The sequence below is a fragment of the Triticum dicoccoides genome, chromosome 2B (assembly GCF_002162155.2).
Source record: "Triticum dicoccoides isolate Atlit2015 ecotype Zavitan chromosome 2B, WEW_v2.0, whole genome shotgun sequence".
Lineage (NCBI taxonomy): Eukaryota > Viridiplantae > Streptophyta > Magnoliopsida > Poales > Poaceae > Triticum > Triticum dicoccoides.
The window spans coordinates 543,776,010-543,786,822 of record NC_041383.1 but is presented as its reverse complement, the minus strand read 5'-3'; the positions used below and the strand labels follow the sequence as shown (position 1 = coordinate 543,786,822).

At 42.3% G+C, this 10,813-nt stretch overlaps 1 non-coding gene across 1 annotated transcript; it reads right to left on the bottom strand.

Annotated features, from left to right (window-relative positions):
• Positions 1-10,426: 10,426 nt before the first annotated feature.
• Positions 10,427-10,498, bottom strand: TRNAW-CCA. Its single transcript has one exon. It is a non-coding gene; the product is annotated as a tRNA-Trp (tRNA).
• Between the last annotated feature and the right edge of the window lie 315 nt (positions 10,499-10,813).

Genomic DNA, 10,813 nt, shown 5'->3' with positions numbered 1-10,813 from the left:
ATGCCCCACAATTGTCCCCTCGTCCTGCTCAAGTTGTATGACTTTCTTCTTCTTATGTTTGCCATTCGCAATCATATGAAAGAATTGTGTATTGTCATCCCTTTGGACAACTTTGAGTACTTTAGCATGCAATGCCCACTTGAGTTCTTCTTGTCTAAGAAGAGCTCGTAAGCCTAGTTCAGCTTCGGACTTGGAACTTTGTTCCTCCATTGTAAGGAGGTTACTTTCAGCTTTTAGATCGAGCACTTCAATTAAATGAGTGAGTCGCTCTTTTTCTTGCTTGTAAATATCACTCTCGTTTCTAGCCCAACCTCGTAAAAATTGTCGCAGATGTCTGATTTTATTTTGCCATCTCTCAATACTAGTACTTCCACTAATAGGTTTTGCCCATTCGCTGCAATGATCTTTAAAAAGTTTTGTTTCTCGAACCAGCCTAGTTCGAAAGAGAAAGCATTCTTATTAGCGATATGAGTAGCCTCTCCCGAGTCTACAAGAAATGGTGTGTGGTCTGAGGTCACTCTCTGCATCACATGGACCGACACCAAAGGGTATTTTTGTTCCCAATCCACACCTGCGAGAACCCTGTCCAACTTCTCATAAGTCGGAGTGGGCAAAGTGTTGGCCCAAGTAAATTGTCTACCGGTGAGTTTAATTTCTCTCAAATTAAGACTCTCGATAATCATGTTATACATCATAGACCAAGGACCATCAAAATTGTCGTTATTTTTCTCCTTTCTCCTCTGAATTATATTAAAATCCCCACCGACTAGGATTGGCAGAGTTTCGTCTCCACAGATCTGTACCAAGTCGGCTAAAAAATCAGGTTTAAGTTCAGGTTGTATTGCCCCATATACAGCCACGAGAGACCACCGGAAACCATCCAATTTTGATTTCACCCGAAACTTGACCGCAAAATCACCCCGAACCACGTTAAGCACCTCAAGTGTTTCACATCGAACCCCTAGTAAAATCCCACCAAATCTTCCTCTAGGAGGTAAGACGTGCCAATCAAAATCAATTCCTCCGGATAAAGGTTCAAGAAACTGTGAGGTAAAGTTATCTCGTCGTGTTTCCAATAATGCTATAAAATCTAATGGTTGCTCTATCGTTGTCTTCACTAAGAACCTTCGTTTAGCCAAGTCAGCTAGACCTCTGCTATTCCAAAAGATTTCTTTCATAATTCATCATGGAATTTTTTTTCTTAAGCTTGACCCTAGCACTTCTACGAACCGCGGAAGTAGGATATATTTTCCGTTTCCAGGGACGCTTGGGCTTCTCCCCATCATCCCTCGGGAACGTAGGACCGGTAGAAGACCAGACATTGCCCTCCATCATTAGAGGATCTACAGTGTCCGTATTCTCCGACCCCTCCTCATCTTCGGCCTCCGCACTAGGTAAGAGATTATTGCATATGTTTTCAAGAGCCACCATTCCTAAATTTTTCAAGTCATCGTGCTTATAAAGAGGTCGGGGTTTCATCCTCCTTTTCGCGAAAAAAATCTACTGTTGCAAGGTCGATCCATTAGTTCCATAAAAATGTAAAAACAACATCGATGAATAAATTGCATGTAAACTCCAAGCTGGTGAGACGTGTAACTTTATTTTAGAAGATAATGTCCAAGCTTAAAATAACATTGCCTAAACATTTTGCTCATGGCAACTTTTATATCATACTTTCCATTTGTCAACCCTATCTTGTCCGCCTGCGTGCACATCGATGGCAACTGTTGCTTGAAGATACCAATCAGCCTCTCTTTTCTTTTTTTGTGAATGAGATACCAATCATGATATTGCTCTGTGGGGTACATGCGGTCCAATTTATCACAAAGATGTTTATACGGCCATCGATACAATGCAATAGGACTAGATTACGAGATGAGTAATATATTTTTTGCGAGATCCGAGATGAGTAATTTATGAGAAGATGAGAAAAATATTAGATTTTTTTAGCAATCTATTTGTTCTGGCATCTGTGTAGAATCATTTCCCCGCTTGGTGAGATTATTAAACCTTTGCGGGCATTGGACACCAAAAAATATGTTTGAGTTGTCATAGCGTTTGTAGTTGACCCTTAGCTTTGCAAATTGCCGCTAATAAAATCAAGATAATAGACATCGAATATTAGCTCACCGATCATCAGATACACTAGGTGAGGCGTATACATCATCGCGCCAAATGTATTGGCAAAAAACAATCAAAACATTATCTTATGTAGAAGTCTTGGATCGATCCAGTCTGAGGTCATGAAGTAAACCCGGAGGCAGAGCTCACATTTTAGGAAAAAAAAAAGAGAGTATTATTATAGGTAGAAGTCTTGGTTCCAGTCTGAGGTCAAGAAGTAAACCCGAACTTGATGACGCGGCTCAACTTACACATGGGAAGAGGACAGCTGCATGTTGTTTTTTAAGGAGCTATGGGACTATCACTGAGCCAATCCGCCTCAATCAGACTATCACATTCATTCCACATGGGTTTTAATTTTAAATCAGACTACTCTCGCTTACCATGATGGCACGAGACACCGACCCGTCGAGCTGTTTGCCTCTCCGAACAAAGGGACAAGCACCCATCGCTGATCCTCGATCGGTCACAGCTCACAACGCAACAATGTCACGAACAACAAAAGAGACACGAACGCAGAGGAGGAGGACGAGAAAAACCGATAGGACCATGTTCTTCACATGCATGCACAGTCACTCGTGCGCAATGCATGCATGCATGTGGTGTACTCCCTTCGTTCCAAATTACTCGTTGCTGAAATGGATGTATCTAGAATTAAAATACATCTAGATACATCCATACGTGCGACAAGTAATTCGAAATGGAGGGAGTACTTTGGTGCCCAACAATGAAAATATGCAGATCCCGAATATCTATCTCCTTTTTCTTTTGAGATTTTGGATGCTGGCTGGTACGGCTGCACGCTAGGTGTACAGTGTACCAATTAGTCAATCATTCCTTCTGCCAGAATTTGACATCTCATTCGGTTGTGCCAACGATACAAATAGATGTGTAGAAGGAATTTTGTTTATTGACAGCATCTGTGGTTACCTTGGTAGAGGAGAGCGCCTTCTGACTCTCTCAGGAAGAAACAACAACTTTGTGTAATATAGGCCCCCCATCAGATATGAGTGATGCTATTTCGCAACAACAAAAAAAGATGTGAGTGATGCTTCACATACGACAAATCTCGTAGAATTTTTGTACGATGCAGAATAGGCAGCGTTGATTGCATATGTGGGAAGCATCCTCACCATCCACTATCACGTCGCATAAAAATCATACTGGATTCCGTCATGCGTGAAGTAATTTCGCTCTTATATTTGCGTTACAGAGAGAGTATATGGGTATGCCGTCCGGCAGGGTGTGAGGGCATATATGCGTGAAGTAATTTTGCTCTTATATTAACTCAGTTCTGACCAGCATGCCAATATTTTTACTTTCGTTCTTCGAAATTTTGAAAGAGGTCCAGAAGCGACTTAATTTCTTTAGATCTCGTTTCTTTTGGCAGTCTGATGAGGCCAAAAGAAAATACCGCCTCGCGCGATGGGATATCCTGTGTAGACCAAAAGATCAAGGGGGCTTGGTATTGAGAACTTAGAAATTAAGAATAAATACCTTATGAGCAAATGGTTATACAGGTTAGAGACAGAGCCGGAGGGCATGTGGTCTCAAATCTTGCGTAATAAGTATTTGCACACGAAAACGCTTGCCCAGGTTACCATTAGACCCACTGACTCGCCGTTCTGGAAGAGACTTATGAGAGCGAAGGACATGTTCTTTCGTAGGTCAAATTCTTGGTTGGCAACGGGATGTCAACAAGATTTTGGGAGTATACGTGGCTAGGAGAGACGCCTCTGGCCTTACAATACCCTACCCTCTACAATATTGTGCAACGAAAGAAGGAGTACATAGGTATAATCCTTCAAACTATCCCCTTGAACATCCAGTTCAGACGTACGTTAGTCGGTGAGAGGTGGACAGCCTGGATGCACTTGGTTCGGAGGTTGATTGAAGTTCGACTCTCCGACATGCCGGACTCAACAAAATGGAAGTTAACTAAAAATGGGATTTACTGTGAAATCTTTTTATACGGATTTGATTAATTCTGACCCCCTCTCAAGGTCTTTGCATATTTGGAAGGTTAGAGTTCCTTTGCGGATCAAAATCTTTAAGTGATTTGTTCACAAGCAAGTTATTCTCACAAAGGACAACCTTCTCAAGAGGCGATGGGTAGGAAACTCGCGGTGTTGTTTTTGTGCTCAGGATGAGACAATACAACATTTATTTATTGATTGCCCACTTGCCAAGTTACTTTGGAGAACGATTCATATAGCCTTTAATATCAATGCTCCGGTAGATATTGCGTCTATGTTTGGGACGTGGTTAGCTGGGATTAAACAGAACATGGCAGCTCATATTCGGATTGGAATATGCGCGCTATTATGGGCCATATGAAACTGCAGAAATGATATGATTTTTAACAGACGACACAACTTAACTTTTTTGCAGGTTATCTTTAGAGCTACAGCTTGGATCCGTACGTTGTCCTTACTCACTTCTATGGACTCCAGGGAGCCTTTGGTTACTGGGTTCAACCAATGGGAGATGGTGGCTCGGGGTATATTTAACCGGTTCGGATGGCGCTCGCACAATAGGATAGGAGTCTAGAGAGCTTATCCTTATTTTTACCGCTCCGGCTGTCTTTGCCAGCTTGTATTTTTCCAGTTTTTTTTTGTTTTGCTCCGTTTGCGAGCTGTAAGACAATCATGACGCTACTTTCTGGATTTTTAATAAGAGGGCCGTATGCATCATCATGATGCAGAGGCCGGGGGCATGCCTCCATTTCCAAAAAAAGGATCCAAACAAAAAAAGAAAATAGGAAAGGGAGAAGAATCAGTTGTAGGTTGGGTCGTGCTTTTGTGCGCTGATACGAGTCGTGGCCTATTATTCAGGGAGAAGATTTGTGGCAAGTAAGGGCGAGGGCACCGGTACTTTCTTTTTGGCTTTTAATTTTCAGCCTTTTGTATTGTTTTTAATCAAATATTTAAATTAAGTTTTGTTCTCATATTCGTATTTTTGATGATGGGAGCTTTCAAATAAGACCCATTTGGATACATCAATGAGTTTTAAAACTTCGTTAAGTTTTAGCTGCTAAAACTTGATACGAAGAACAGCAAAAATCGCAAGTTTCATAGACTAAAATTTAAAATTTGATGTGCCCTCATGCAGAACCCAACGATTTTTTGGATGGCGAGGCAATCGCGCGACGGGTAACACCTAGGCAGGTGTGTGTCCCTGCGAATTTCTGCTATTGTGTGGCTCAAGCAAGTGCTCAATGTGCTACATCAAACGGAAAATATTCAGAAGTCTTAATTTTGATGGAAAACATCATACTAGCATGACCCATTGCAGATCGAGCACAATGTTGCATGAAACATGTCTACCACAGAACAAGTATGACAGTTTCAAGTCTTTTTTTTAGAACACAGTACAAACACATGCGCTCATATATACGTGTATACACTCACTCCTATAAACACATACGCACACCTTACCTCTATGGGCACCTTCGAGATACTGAGCCGACATATCATGTTGAGATTGGCGAAGTCACCATGGGCGTCTTGTATGTCTCCTCCCACTGAACGCACATCGTCGAAAATCCTGAAATAAATTCAGAAAATGCGAGCACCGGGACTTCAACCCTGATGAGTTGTGGATATCACTATCCTCCTAACCACCACATGTTGGTTTGCTACAGTTTCAAGTATTGAAAGCACCGATTTTTTTTTGAAAAACCCCACCCATATATTAATTAATTGATACAAATGCTCGTACAATCATTCGTTACAGCTCTTGCCACGCAGGGCGGAACACTATTAATAAGATACAATCAGATCTGTTTATAAAACTAAATTTTGCAATCTCATGCGCCACCCTATTCGCCTTCCTGTTAATCTTGGTGATTTTTAAAGCACCGATATTTGAGTATTAGAAAGGCGGATTAGTACAATCCTGGTTTTTTAATTATTATTCGTGCTTGTGTGAGACTTTTTTTATCTCAAAGTGAAAGTTCACCTGCACTCTGTTTGGATGTAGACATTCAAGGCCTTGGAATTGCATTGGCTTCAATATCAAATCACTGAGACATTGATATTGAGATTCAACCCAAATTCTGCTGTTTGGATGTGTAAGGATTTGGCACTTGGAATTCAAGGAAAAAATTGATGTTGATTCTTGTTTGGATGGTCAAAGTATTGAATTTGCGCATTTGTGATATTACAAGCACAGCACCCACCCATGACGAGGTCCCTGAGGCCGAACCATTGCACACAACAGCGACGGGAGAGACGCGCCGGAGTCGTGAGTGCACACGAAGCCAGACTTAGGTCCTTGCTGGTTAATCCAAGCAAACACGCGGGCGATCTACGACAACCACGGCAGCACAGGTGGAGGCGTGAGGTCGACCAGGCGGCGAAGTCCTTCAATTAGGAGAGAGACGTCGAGGAAGAGGCCGGCGACGATGGCCGCATGGACAACAGTAGGATCACCAGACCGACGGTGGCGCCGCCCCGCCACGAAACATGGTTGTGCATCTCCATCTTCGCGGCCCCCTTGTTGTCGTTCCTCGTCTACTCGTTCCTGTGGATCCTGGCCTTGGCCGTAGACGTCCGCGTCCCGCAACGGCGACCACGCCTCAGTCCCCCACCGCTGCGACATGGACCGACGGGATTGATGCGGACTAGATCTCGATGGAGTTCCGATGGCGTTTGGGTTGAAGAGGGACAACCGGTGACTGCGCGAGCGCTGCATATGCCTGGCCCTGCAGCGGGTCCGGGAGAAGGTCCGGCGGCTGCTGGCGTGCGAGTACCTGTTCCGCGGGAGGTGCATCGATTGGTGACCGCGCGAGCGCTGCTCTCTTTTCTTTTTCGAGGGCAAGACGAAGGGGTACGCGGGGGCAAGGCAATACCAAGCAAGTCGGAGGGGCGGAGGTCCGAATTCGGAAAGGGGTGGCGCCAGTGTCACCGAGGATGGTTCGATATCGAGGTGCGATTCCATACGCGAATGCTGAGACCATCCAAACAGCCACATTCGGGTAGATAAATGCCAATATCCAATTCCATATGCGAATGTCTACATCCAAACAAAGCGCTGTTGTAATCTGACCAGAGAATGGTTAGACTATATGGGCACACTTTGTATTTCATTATCCTTTATTAAAAGAAGAAAAATATTCTTAATATATTGTGTAAATAAGAGAAAAAACTTGTAAAGAAGAAGAAGAAGAAAGTCGTGAAAACAAATAGTTGTTTGATTATATTCAAGCTCCGAAACCATAGCACAAGACAACAATCAAGTGTTGAAACAATGCAGATGCGACCACACAAGCCGAGCCCAAAATTCTTTGTCACGTTTTTTTCTTTCAAAAAGACCAAAGGTCATATATTAAGTATCATAATCCTTTACACCGCTCAAAATTATAAGTAGCACAAATAAAACACCCTTACAAAAATTGATTAATACATTCAAATTCTTGGGTTGCCGAAGATTTTCCTCCCACATCCACTCACAGCGCACCATGAGAAAGCTCGTTGTTGCCTCTGGGCCCTGTCTAAATGGAGTAAACTTGTATAAACCCAGGAGCTCGTAGAAACACCTGCCAGAAAGTAATCGATGTAGACTAGAAGACGCCGGCAGACGTGATCTACATAGCAAATCGTCGCCCCGGAGAAGAAAAGAACGGAGGGTTTGCAGAATGCCCTAGTTTCGGCTAGATAGAGTCGGGGAACACAAACCTCACAAGTTCTTTGGCAAGAGCTAGATTGGCCAACCTTCTTCGGCCGAAACTTGAGCCATGGTACCAAGACGTACGTCCATGTTGTTCTCTCTCCAAGACAACGCGGCCAAGACAGCCCTATAGGAAAAACAACAAACCCGAAGAATCAGGTCTGAGGACACGTCATCTTCCACACGCCTCGCGGTGATACGAGGAAACATCACTGGAATAAGGGTGGGCCGGAAAGACCTTATTCCACGCCAACAACGACATATCTAATGCCCCAAGTAGGAAAAACTATGACTCTCATTGGTAAATCGAGGCCACCCTGCACACCCCCGTCGACGGAGCCGACGATCTTCCAACGGAGGAGAACCCTAGATCACCTTTGGGCGGAGTTTTATCCCGTACGTGAGGAGGTACCTTTTGGTATAAGTGTGGCTTAAACCTTGACTTTGTAGGCGAGTACACTATGTATCTTAACCTCACTTGAAAGATAAACCAACACTATTAAAAACTAAAACATCAACCACCACTAGCTCGTTTATGTGAAAGAAGAACCACATTGTCTAGTACACCATGCATCTTAACCTCATCTAAAACATAAACCAATACTCAATAACAAAATTTGCGATACCCTGTATCTTAGCCTCACCTGAAACATAAACCAACACTAAAGAAATTGAAAAATGAACCACCACTAGCTCAGTTATATGTCAAAAAAGAATGGTTGTGTTTAAAAAAGGTTCTGCATTCAACCAATTAGGAAAAAAGGACCACATTATTGTTCGGGATTTTACAAAATGACATGAATGGGCACTAGCACCCAGGACATAATTTTATAAAAGAAGCCCACTGGGATGAGAAACCAAAATTCGCTCTTGACAAGATTCATACTCTGGCCGCAGGGTGAACCACTGTGATCCTTTGCCACTAGGCTACAACCTAGTTCTCATTGTTCAAGATATTGAACCCGCCAACACAAACTTCAAAAAAAATAGACCAACACTGAGAAATGAACCACCACTAGCTTAGTTATATGTCAAAAAGGAACCGTTATGTTAAAAACAAAGAAAAAGGAACCGTTATGTTATAAAAAAGGGTTATTGCATTCAACCAACTAGGAAAAAGTGACTGGATTATTGTTAATGTTATTGCATTCAACCAACTAGGAAAATATGACTGGATGGTTAGAAGGATAGTGATATTCTCAGCCCGTCAGAGTTCAATTCTTAGGCTTGACCATAGTGCTCGTATTTTCTTGGATTTATTTCAGACCTTCTGACGATGCGTGTTTAGTGGAAGAAGACATTCCCGTCGACTACGAAGCCGTCTGTGTCGACTACATCAATCTCAAGATAATATGCCGGCTCGGTCTCTCGGAGATGCTCATAAGGATAGGATGTGCGTGTCTACATTTATAGGGACGAGTGTATGTGTGTAGTGTATGTATGAGCATCTACGTCTGTATTATTTCAAAAAAAAAACTGAAACATCAGGCACCATTACTAGTTCATTATATTTTGGGACGAAGGTAGTACCATCCTTAGCTCAATTATGCAAGAAAAAGAACCGCGTTGTTAAGTATACATCCTTTATCTTAGCCTCACCTGAAACATAAACCAACACGAACTTAAAAAAACACCAACACAAAAAAAAAGAAAAATGAACCACCACTAGCTCAATTGTATGTCAAAAAAGAACCATTGTGTTAAAAAAAAGGTTATTGCATTCAACCAATTAGAAAAAAGGACCAAATTATTGTTCGGGATATTAAAAAATGAGATCCATGGGCACTGGCACCTAGAACATAAGTTTATAGAAGAAGCCCACCTGGGGTAAGAAACCAAAAATTCACTCTCAACGTGATTTGAACTCTGGCCACGGGGTGCACCACTGTGACCCTTTGCCACTAGGCTATAGCCTAGTTCTCATTGTTCAATATATTGAACAAACCAACACAAATTTCAAAATAAATAAATGAACCAACACTTAAAATACTGAAAAATGAACCACCACTAGCTCACTTATGTGTCAAAAAAAGAATCGTTGTGTTAAAAAACATGTTGTCAAGTACACCCTGTATCTTAGCCTCACCTGAAACATAAATCAACACTAAAGAAATTGAAAAATGAACCACCACTAGCTCAGTTATATGTCAAAAAAGAATTGTTGTGTTTAAAAAAGGTTCTGCATTCAACCAATTAGGAAAAAGGACCACATTATTGTTCGGGATATTACAAAATGACATGAATGGGCACTAGCACCCAGGACATAATTTTATAAAAGAAGCCCACTGGGATGAGAAACCAAAATTCGCTCTTGACAAGATTCATACTCTGGCCGCAGGGTGAACCACTGTGATCCTTTGCCACTAGGCTACAACCTAGTTCTCATTGTTCAAGATATTGAACCCGCCAACACAAACTTCAAAAAAAATAGACCAACACTGAGAAATGAACCACCACTAGCTTAGTTATATGTCAAAAAGGAACCGTTATGTTAAAAAAAGAAAGAAAAAGGAACCGTTATGTTATAAAAAAGGGTTATTGCATTCAACCAACTAGGAAAAAGTGACTGGATTATTGTTAATGTTATTGCATTCAACCAACTAGGAAAATATGACCGGATTATTGTTTGGGATATTGAACCCGACGTGAATCAAACACACAACCTTCTGATCTGGAGTCAGACGCGCTACCATTGCGCCACGGATCCGGTATGTACGTGCACGTAAGTTGCCTTTGATATTGAAGAATCTGAAGGGTCTCGTCCTCTTTTCTCCATTAACATTCCGCAGCTGGAATGACCGCCGCGTAATGAAGTTCTATTCCATTCCATGTTCTCACACCACGAGCAACAACCGTCGCTCTTATTGGAGCTTTGATGTTCCAGAGTAGTACAGTATATTTTTCATGCATGAGCGGCAGATTCGAGGCTTACAATAGTGCAGAGCAACATAAGATTTCAGAGCGAGAGCAAAAGTGTCCAGGTTACAGATGGACGAGGGATGACATTGAAGCCCACCTTGCC